The 10,443-nt window shown below is 37.0% G+C and overlaps 1 long non-coding RNA gene across 1 annotated transcript in view; it reads left to right on the top strand.

Moving 5' to 3' along the window:
• The window catches only part of LOC127164540 (uncharacterized), a 35,713-nt gene that overhangs the window by 8,140 nt on the left and 17,130 nt on the right, over positions 1-10,443 (top strand). The gene's annotated exons all lie outside the window — the stretch shown is intronic.

The raw sequence follows: 10,443 nt of genomic DNA, 5'->3' as shown, positions 1-10,443 counted from the left end.
GTGGGTGTGTCCATTCGAAAATTTTATGGGTTTGGCTTACGATCTCATCCACGTCCAGCTTTAGCTGTCCAAAACGTCTCGTTTTGCTGCTTGATATTGCAAATTGGTGTCTTACCATATTATTTTAATCTATTTTCTTAATTATGAACAAACTGGTTTGTAGTACAAACAGTTTTACAGTTTACTGCACATTGTTTTTCTTCTCGTTATCTTACTATAGCGAGTAATGAACCGGAAGTCTCACCCATAGGCTTACTTCTGCATTGAAGAATTAGGTGGATAAACTTTGAATTCTGACTTATTTACTTGCAATTCTGAGTTTACATATCACTATATTTTAAAACTCACATGAGATATAAACATTTAATTTAGAGGAAAAAAGTTTGAATCGTAAGATGTAAACTTAGAGTTCTGACTTTCTCACAATTCTGAGTTTACATCTTATGTTTTGAGTTTATATATTCTTTCTGTGAAAGAATTGCAAGAAAAAAATCTGCATTGTAAGACATTAACTCAGATATGAAATATAAACTTGTAATTCAGAGGACAAAAGCCAGAAACCTGAGTTATAAACTCAGATGTGAGATATAGACTCTTAATTCAGAGAAAGTCAGAAGTGCGAGATATAAAATCAGAAGTGGGAAATAAACTCAGATACGAGATATAAACTCATAATTCTGAGAAAGTTAGAACTGCGAGATGCAATTCTGACTTTTTATCTCGCAATTCTGACATCTTATATCCTGAGTTTATATATTCTTTCTGTGAAAGAATTGCAAGAAAAAAGTCTGCGTTGTAAGATATAAAGTCAGATCTGAGAAATAAATTTGAAATTCAGAGGAAAAAAGCCAGAAATGTGAAAGATAAACTCAGAATTGTGAAATATAAACTCATTCTAAGAAAGAAAGTTGGAATTATGAGATATAAACTTAGAATTCTGACTTTTTTTTTCTCTTGCTACTTTTTTACATCTTGGATCTTTAGTTTATATGTTCTTTCTACGAAGAAGTGCAAGATAAAACTCTGCATTGTGAGATATAAACTCAGAAATGAGATATAAACTTGTACTTCAGCATAAAAATTCAGTAAAATGAGATGAAATGAGATGTAAACTCAGAATTCTGACTTTGTTTTTTGCAATCCTGAGTTTACATCTTCATATCTTCATATCTTGAATGAAGATATTGTTTCTGCAAGAGAATTGCAGAAAAAAAGTATATTTATTTATTAAGCCCATAGCAGAAACAAGCTTCTAGTGTTATCATTAAAAATAAAATATAAACAAAGTCCCACACACTATTTATACTTCTGCACACTCCGTTATTTACTGAGAAACCCACGTTTAGTTGTTCTTCATTTTTCCAGTAATCTTTATTATTTTATTCTAGCATTTTTAGAAAAGAAATAAATTAATTAATTAATGCCAAAACTAGTATACAAACAAAATCGCCCGTAGCTCTCAAATACCCTATGCACTTGTGTGTATTTAATTATGGAGTGTCAACACGCTCTACACCAAACCTGATGTCAATGACAAGTCATGTGCGAACCAATAACACTTCATATCATTGACATCAAACTTGATGCGATAAGTCTTGACGCACCATATTTTTAGGGCAAAGAGCACCCCAGTTGTCTGGCACTGTGAAAGTCTGGGAAGACAAGGGAGGCAGGGAGATTTACTGCACTCTCGAGGCTCCCTGAAGTGAAGTGGCTCACTTAAGGGCACTCACACTCAATCCTTGCCATGTTTGATTGAAGATATTAAAAATTAGACAGAACTTTGATTCATATCAAGTAAATAGTTATTGCATATCCCGAATTCCCGTTCTACAGATCACTCAAAGTGCAATTAGTTCCAATGCATTAACTGTAACGTTGACAGGTTAATACTACCCAGCTGAGTTCCTTCAGCCGACAGTCTAGTCTGTCCTGTCCATCAGTACCTTGTTACGTTCACTTTACAGCTTTAGAGTACAGAAACATCACTTTTCTGACACCTTGACAGAACCGGCTCCGCAGCTCTCGACAGCAGACGGTCTGGGCCCCTGACCTAATTCACAGGGCTGCCCCTAACACACATACACAATGACAGGAGAAACCCCTTCCTACCATACATTTTAATCTCAGGGGCTTATCTCCCTATTCATCTTAAGTCCGCACACACACTGACACACATACATACGCACACCTCCCACAATTGGAAACGTAGAGTCAGCTTGTAGATCGTTTTCTCTCCCTATCTCTCTTTCCTCTTTCCACCTGCTCTTCACAGACAAGGACCCCTAACAGCGCTTTAGGCCTTCATGTATCCCACAGACAACTGAAACACTAATCCTATTTACAGTGGGGCATAAAAGGTAAGACTATACACATGCTGGGAGCGAAGGGAAGTGCAGATTAACTCGGCAGAGCACACATCTGACTGAGACTGAGGGGTCAGTCTATCCCCAACTGCCATTTTGGGCTTGACGAACGCAGATGTTTGTGGCTTAGTGACGTGTAAGATTGACCATGATAAAAGAAAGTATAGTTTAAAGCATGTGCCAAGATCTTACAAATGTTCACTTTTTATTCATCTTGATTGATGGGTCTGAAAAGCTTTTATGCCATTTTTAAGCAAATCAGAATATTAGAATGATTTCTGAAGGATCGTGTGACTGGTGCAATGATGCTAAAAATTCAGCTTTGAAAACAGGAATAAATTACATTTTAAAATATATTCAAATACACTGTAAAAAAGTTGTTTCAACTTAAAAAAGTAAGTGTTTGTGCTGCCATAAAATGTTTAGTCAACATGAAATGTTAAGTTGTACTATGTGCAAATGTGGATATTTGAGTTGAGTAAACTCAACTAATTTAAGGCAGCATGAACACTTACTTTTTTTTTTTTTTTTTTTTTTTTTTTAAGTTGAAACAATTTTTTTTTTTGCAGTGTAGAAACCTTTTTCCAAATAATCAAAATATTTCAACATTTTACTGTTTTGGTTGTACAATTAAATGCAGGCTTGGTGAGCAGAAGAGAGTTCTTTAAAAAAACATTAAAAAACTTTTGACTGGTAGTGTATATTGCAAATATCTTGAATTATTAATTCATAACATGATATTACCAGCCTGGACTAACCTTGCTATGTCAAATGTTATAAGTCTTATTATCTTTGATCATAATGTGTATTAACCTTGATTGACCCTGATTTTTCTGCATGTTACTTTGATTTGACAGACAAAAGTTTTAAAAGTATTAAAACATTGTGAAGCAGTTTTATTTTCTACATGTTCCAGGGTCAGGAGTTACTTTCTGAACTGACATGTTATTGATTTCCCTGTCCCTTCTGCTTCAAAGATGGTGTTACTTGGCTTCAAAGCCAATGAACTACACATGTTTCACACTGGAATCTTAATCAATCTAGCTACGAATCTGAACCCTGCCAAAAGTAGCGAGTGGTTTAATTACATTCAGCGTGTTAGAATTTCAGAAACGGATCTACTCAAATAGCCGTGACGTCTCACGTAGCACATGAGTTATACGCTGTATGCGTGATGATTCAAGGTAAATCGCTCCTTCACGCTATAGCCGAATCGATAGTCTGAGGGTTTGGGCTTTGACCCAGTAATCCATTTTGTAGCATGTCATTAGGTTTGCAGATTTTCAGATGTCTGTGTAAAACTAGACCCAATGGATTCTTTTCATTTCTTCCCTGCATATTCAGCCCCTGGCAAGAATGCATGGCAAGAAGTCATTAATGTTTCATTAAGGGCTGGGAGGGGGTGTTAACTCGTAAGTCAGACCAGCGCCAGTTATGCACCCTGGTTTCTGTGTACCCCACACACTTAAACTCTGCCCTTTGACCAAAACAAAGAGCCTGTTGATGTGCAGAGAAGAGGGTCTCTTGTTACTCTGGGTAAAACACATTGCCCCATATATGCAGTCTGAGTCAGCTATAAGTCCCACTTTCTATTACTAATACAAATGGTTTTTGCTTTTGTGTTTCACATTTGCTCATTTTATCATCCACCAGGTAAAAATTGTTAATCTGAACTCCTCAAGAAGCTTTATGGTTTAATTAGAATCAGATTTTGCGTCTGTTGTATCTAGTACTTAATATTTATATTTGAGAGTCATATGGACTCGACCGCTCTGCCGTTTGTTATTTTTGTCAGGCCTGTGGTGGAAAATCGGTGTATTCTTGTTCCTCCCTAATCCCTTGTAGGAGTCTTGTTGCTTCAGTTCATCCCTACCGAGTTCACTTCCAATCTAACCTTAATTAGACTCTCGGTGCAGGATCCAGACTTACTCTCAAAACAGGTCAAGCACACTTAAATACTTCACCGCCTGGTCTGCCCATCACATAAAGTCAATCTGGTCCCTTCTATGCCCTATTAGTGAGGCTTTAATTAGCGTTGTTCTCTGGACGTAATTGACAGAACGGAAGTTTGCTGCACATACTGAAGTCAGCTGCTCTTTTGAGGTCCGGATACAGATGATTCCAGGGGACTTAATGTCAAGGGCTAAGAAAGAACCGAGCCAAGGGTTTGCAGACTCTCCTCAATTAGGTCAGATTATGCTTGTTGGAAACAGACAGTATGTTGAACAAAAGGGAACTTTTTAGAACTGGAGGGGTGTTCTGTTTTTTTTTTATTTTGTTTAAGGTCTCGCTGTTAAAGGAGAAGTTCATATTTGCTCACTCCCATGTCATCCAAGATATCCATGTCTTTTTTTCTTCAGTCGCAAAGACTGAAGAAAAATGTAGTTTTTTGAGGAAAACATTCCAGGATTTTTCTCCATTAAGTGGACTTGTATGGTGGCTAACAGTTTGAAGGTCCAAATTGCAGTTTCAGTGCAGCATCAAAGAGCTCTACACGATTCCAGCAGAGGAATTAGAGTCTTATCTATCGAAACGATTGGTCATTTTCTTTAAAAAATAAAAAATGTTTAACCTCAAATGCTTTTTTACCTTTTTTGTAAAGGGCGTTTGACTTTCTTTGCACGTTCGCTTTGTAAACACTGGGTCGGTACTTCCTCCTACGTCACGTAACCTTTCCAACTTGATTCTGTAATGCGTGAGGTTGGGCTGGTGCAAGATGAGCATCTGTGGTTATAAAGTATATAAATTTGTATTGTTTTAATAAAATGACCGATCGTTATGCTACATATGACCCTTATTCCTCAGCTGAGAACCTTTTGAAGCTTCACTGAAACTGCAATTTGGACCTTCAACCTGTTGATCCCCATTGAAGTCCACTATTTGGAGAAAAATCCTTGAATATTTTCCTCAAAAAATGTAATTTTGTTTGCGACTGAAGAAAGAAAGACATGAACGTCTTGGATGACATGGGGTGAGTAAATCATCAGGAAATTTTTATTCAGGAAGTGAACTAATCCTTTAATTACAGATATTGGATTTTATTATATAGTAAAATAAAAGGTATTTTAATTGCATAATATTACTCCTTTACTGTTTTTTTTTTTTTTTTTGGATCAAATAAATGGTCTCAAGACATTTCACCACTGCATCACTGAAATTATGCTTTATGAGAAACTGCATGTTTAAACCATCAGCGTCATTAGAGTTGCAGAAGTCAGTGTGCAGGACCAGGCTTGCAAGTTGTGCGTTTTTCTATGTTTCTTTGGTTCCAGTTGAGTACAACTGAACTGCTGTGGAGTTTTCCATATAATGAGTGCAAATTGAGTTTTCATTTCCAGTGAACTCCGAGGCCAAGTGCTGCTGGAGTTGTTGTTTCAGAGTTGTGGGACTCATGGTCACATATTGTTTCCAGTCTTTCATTGGTAGTTTGAAATTTTGACAAGAGCGGTTTTTCACCTGATTTGTGTTCTTTGTCATCATTGGCACTGCTCAGTTTCCTTACAGTTCATCATGCTTATGACTCAAACCACCACATCAGCTTTGGCTGTTAATGCCAGATCTCTCATTTAACACCATTATCTCTCTTGACACTCTTTAAACCAGTATTAACCCAATGGATTTCAGTTCAGTACTTATGAAACTGGCTACACAAACAAAACCTAGGGTAAGACTATCAATGATACTTGGAAGAGAAACCGGAACTATGCGAGATCATTGATTGGAATGTAAAACAAATTGTGGGTGGCTGTGGACAGGACCAAGCAAATATCTAAATTGTTTCCTGCTTGGCCTTGGGTGGTAAAATAGCATGGCTGGTTAGGATGGGGGGCAGGGCAGGGTTTCATCTTCTGGGTTGATGTTTACTGAGGAACACTGAGAAACAAACAGTGACAAGAAAGGAAAAATGAAAGAAAAGAAAAGACACCATGCCACCCCAAGGGCTGTCTCAAATACATCTCCCCTGACTACTTGTGCATTTGATCATGTGCTTCTCTAAAAAATTTTTCGGACAGTTGTTTTCTTTTAGAACCACTAAATGGCAAGTTTAAATACCTTTGTGTTGCCACTATAAATGTTTCATATTTCTTGGAATAGCTGCTAATCTGCAGCATGTGTAGGTTGATCTTGATTTTCTCGTTTTGGACGCTGAGCCCAAAGGCTTCTTGGAGTGAAGGTTGTTTTCCCATCTTGGCAGAGAGGAAGTGAAGGGCGTCACAGAGCTCCAGGTTGTCCTGTGGAATGTCACAGTCGTATAAGAGAGCCAAGGGCGAAGCTGAGGCCGGCAGGCCGGGATAGGAAGGAGGGAAAGGGGGAATGCAAATGCGGAGAAGAAAATGTAGGGAAACTGAGATGCTGAAGATCAGACTCAGATTCTGTTAGCGTTTATGAGGGCTGAATGACTTCAATAGCCTTGTTTTGCTTTGTTGTTGTTGTTCTGTTTTTGTTGTTGTTTTGCATTTTTGTGTCATTTGTTTTCTTTTGAGTTGTTTTGCATTTTTTTGTTTTTTGTATTGTTTTGTTTTCTTTTCTTTTGTATTTTTATTATTTGTTTGTTTGATCTGCATATACTCTGATCAAACGCTGCAAGGTCACAGAATTACAAGCCAAATCTGCATTGTCATTTGCCTTTTTTTTTCAATCGTATTCTTAAATGAGTGAAACAAACACCTGACAAAAACTAAAAAAAAAACACTACACAAACCGTAAACAAAACAAATACTAAACAAGCCACAAACAAAACAAAATGATACTCTAAGTAAAACTAAACCACTAAACTAAATGAAATGCTAAACTAAACAAGACATTAGAGAAAACTAAGCGAGACACTAAACAAATGCTAAGCAAAACAAAGCTAAACACTAGACAAAACTAAACAAATCACTAAACAAACAAAACAAATGCTAAGCAAAACTGAAAAAGGAAATAAACAAAACTAAATGAAACACTAAACAAACTATACAACTAAACAAATCTAAATGAAACACCTAACTTTACAAACAGTAAACAAAACAAAAAAAAAACATTAGCAACACACTAGACAAAACTAAACAAACACTAAAATAAATGAAATACTAAATGAAACATTAGACAAAACTAAATAAAACAAACCCTAAACAAAACTATATGAAACACCAAACAAAACTAAATTAAATACTAAACTAAACAAAACACTAGACAAAGCTAAATGTAACACTAAACAAATGCGAAGCAAAACACAAAACACAACTAAACAAACAGTAAACAAAACTAAACAATGAAATACTAAACTAAACAAAGCATTAGACAAAATGAAACAAAAGCTAAACAAAACACTAGACAAAACTAAACAAAATGCCAAACAAAAACACACTATAAAACTAAGCAAAGACTAAACAAAACTATATAAGCCCATGAACAAAACTAAACGAAACACCAAACAAAACTAAACAAACACCAAACAAAACTAAACGCTTTTTTGTGTTTTTTATTTTTCTTTTGTTTTGTGTTTTTATTTTTTGTTTGTTTGATCTGCATATACTCTCAGATCAAACACAGCAAGGTCACAGAATGACAAGCCAAATCTGCATTGCCATTGTCCTTTTTTTTTTTAGTGTGTTCTTAAATGAGTGAACTTCAGTGCTTTAAACATTCTCTTTTTAGCTACAATTTAGATTCAAATTTTGTTTAAATATACTGGTACATTTAAAAGTAAAAAGAAACTGTCTTCAAGCCACGCAAAGCACACTTCAATTATGTGAAGCCTCTGCAAGTACTCAGAGCTAAAATGAACCGAAGGCTGTAACCAAAATCCAAAGCAGATTTTGGGAGGAATAGCACCCCTCTCCCCTGACAAACGACTTCTCTCATGTTTCTGAGATAAGCTGGCCTGTGAGACCGTGAGCGTCTCTAGTAGGCTGTCTGCACCGGGCTGAGGTGAAGATCAGGAGGAAGTCTAGCTCTCCCCATTCAGTCTCTCTGGGTTTAAGTTTCTGCCCCTCTCCCGATCCCTCTCTGACCCAGCGGTCACTCTTAGGGGAGGGCTTTGCTTTTGGCGTGAAAGCTGGCAGCCGTGAAACCCTGAACTTCTATCCTCCTCCTCTACCTGTGACCACCCACAACCGGAGGATCTAGAAGAAAAAGTTCAATGACGTTCACATGGTGTTTTCTTTCTTTCTTTCTTTCTTGCATTCTTGTTTTTGCTTTCTTTTTGTCTCACTAACTAGCTAGCTTTCTGCTTTCATTTCCCTATCCCATTATGCCAGTATGGGCAATTTTGATTGGTTAAAAGTATAATTGTTTAATTAGACTGTTTGGAGTTTGTTTGTTTCTTTGCTCTCTCAGGAGTAAGTTCACCTCTCTAGAGAAGTCATGGCTCGTTTAAGGTCAATTGCATTTGCAATACCATATGATATGTTGCTTTTTGGGCTTAATTAACCCCTAGACATCTTGTTTGTCAGATGTATTTTACGTAACGAAACATAATTTAACCACTTTTCAGGTTTGGACATTTTGCAAAGCATGATTATAAATTTGATTTTGCGGTTGGATGGTGTGACAGCAGAGTCCACATTCACACACACATGCCTGAGCCTGACGTTGAACGTGTTTGATAGTTCTGTCGGTTAAAACGAGTGCATTACAGCACTTAATCATAGCATAGATCCTACAGTAAGAAGAATTGTCATTGTCTGTGAACCTAATAATGCAAGCCTAGAGCAATGAACATCCATTTCAAAGTAATCAGGGTTATACAAATAGTTAAGCCTCAAATGACAAGTAAAAGAAAACAGACTCTTAAAACATGAAGCAATAATGCATGAAGTTTATCGGTTCTAGCAATATCTGAAATGAATCTTTGATCCATTGGTTGGTTTTCTAGGGTAATTACTCTCAGCTTTGGATTGTCCAGGCTGGCAATACAAATAGTTTTGTCCCTGTAGTTAAAAGGCAGTTCCTGGAGAGACATCTGTTGAGCATGTGCCAGACGGCCTCTGTCCTCACCTCTAGGAGAAGCTTTGAGAAATGGCTGCTCAGGGAAAACACTCTACACGGGGCCTTGCTGAGACCAGCCCTTTCCCCGTGTCCCTGAAGCACATCTAGTCACAGTCTCACTCTGTTTTGGTCTATCCCTCATTGTAACTATGTGATAACCATTCCTTAATCTTTCTCTCACTATGTCTGCCTTTCTGTGGAATTTTGGTGCTTTATCTTTTCTCCTCCTTTTCTTCTTTTCCCACACGTCTATCATTCTTTTGTTACTTCTTACTCACTACATTTTTCCAGATTCAAGCTGCTCTCATTTCTTTCTTCCTTTCCTTCAATGTTGTTAATAGTGTATCTTTCTCTCTCTGATCCTTCAGATCGTTCAGACATGCTAAACTGGTGCTTAAGAAACATTTCTTATTTTTAATGTTTTTGCAGCTTAATATTTTTGAGGAAGCCGTGATTTAAAAGCTTGGGGTACAGTTTTGTTTTGAGGAATAGAAATTCAAATAGAAAGCAGTTCTTTAAAATTTTCAGGTCTTATCTGTGAGACATTCTGTTCTTCATAAATCCATTCTGTAAGTTCAAACCAAAACCTTTTAACGTCACTTTTGGACTCTCCATACACACTAAATCATTTACACAACCTCTCTGTTTTTCCTTGCTTTGTTCTCTTCTTCTGTCTGGCGCTCTTTCCAAGATTTCCCCATCCATTTTCACTTTTCAGTTCATTCTCCATCTTCCATTCCAAATAGCGTGCACGGTTCTCTGTAGAGGTTGATCTTTATCTACATGCATCAATCTGTTCAGACGTGCATTTATTCTTATCTGTTTCTCAGTGTCATCTGCCTGTCTGATTTTCTCCCTGCCACACACACACAAACAAGAAATGACACTGAACAAACCTGTAGGATCTCAAGTGCATGCTCAGCACTGTAACTGTTGACTGAAGTGTAGCCAGGCCAGAGGCATTTAGAAACACACAGTAGTGTGACAGTCAGCATTGATAGTCAGTCTTCTAAATATGATCCTTGAGCAAAACACCTGTGCTGTTTTCACTCAAAACAAGTTACAGTTACACAAAAACGATTAAAAACGTATTCCTAATTGATTA

Source organism: Labeo rohita, chromosome 4 (assembly GCF_022985175.1).
Source record: "Labeo rohita strain BAU-BD-2019 chromosome 4, IGBB_LRoh.1.0, whole genome shotgun sequence".
Taxonomy (NCBI): domain Eukaryota; kingdom Metazoa; phylum Chordata; class Actinopteri; order Cypriniformes; family Cyprinidae; genus Labeo; species Labeo rohita.
The sequence above is the reverse complement of the archived record's forward strand: the minus strand, read 5'-3'. Positions and strand labels throughout refer to the sequence as shown.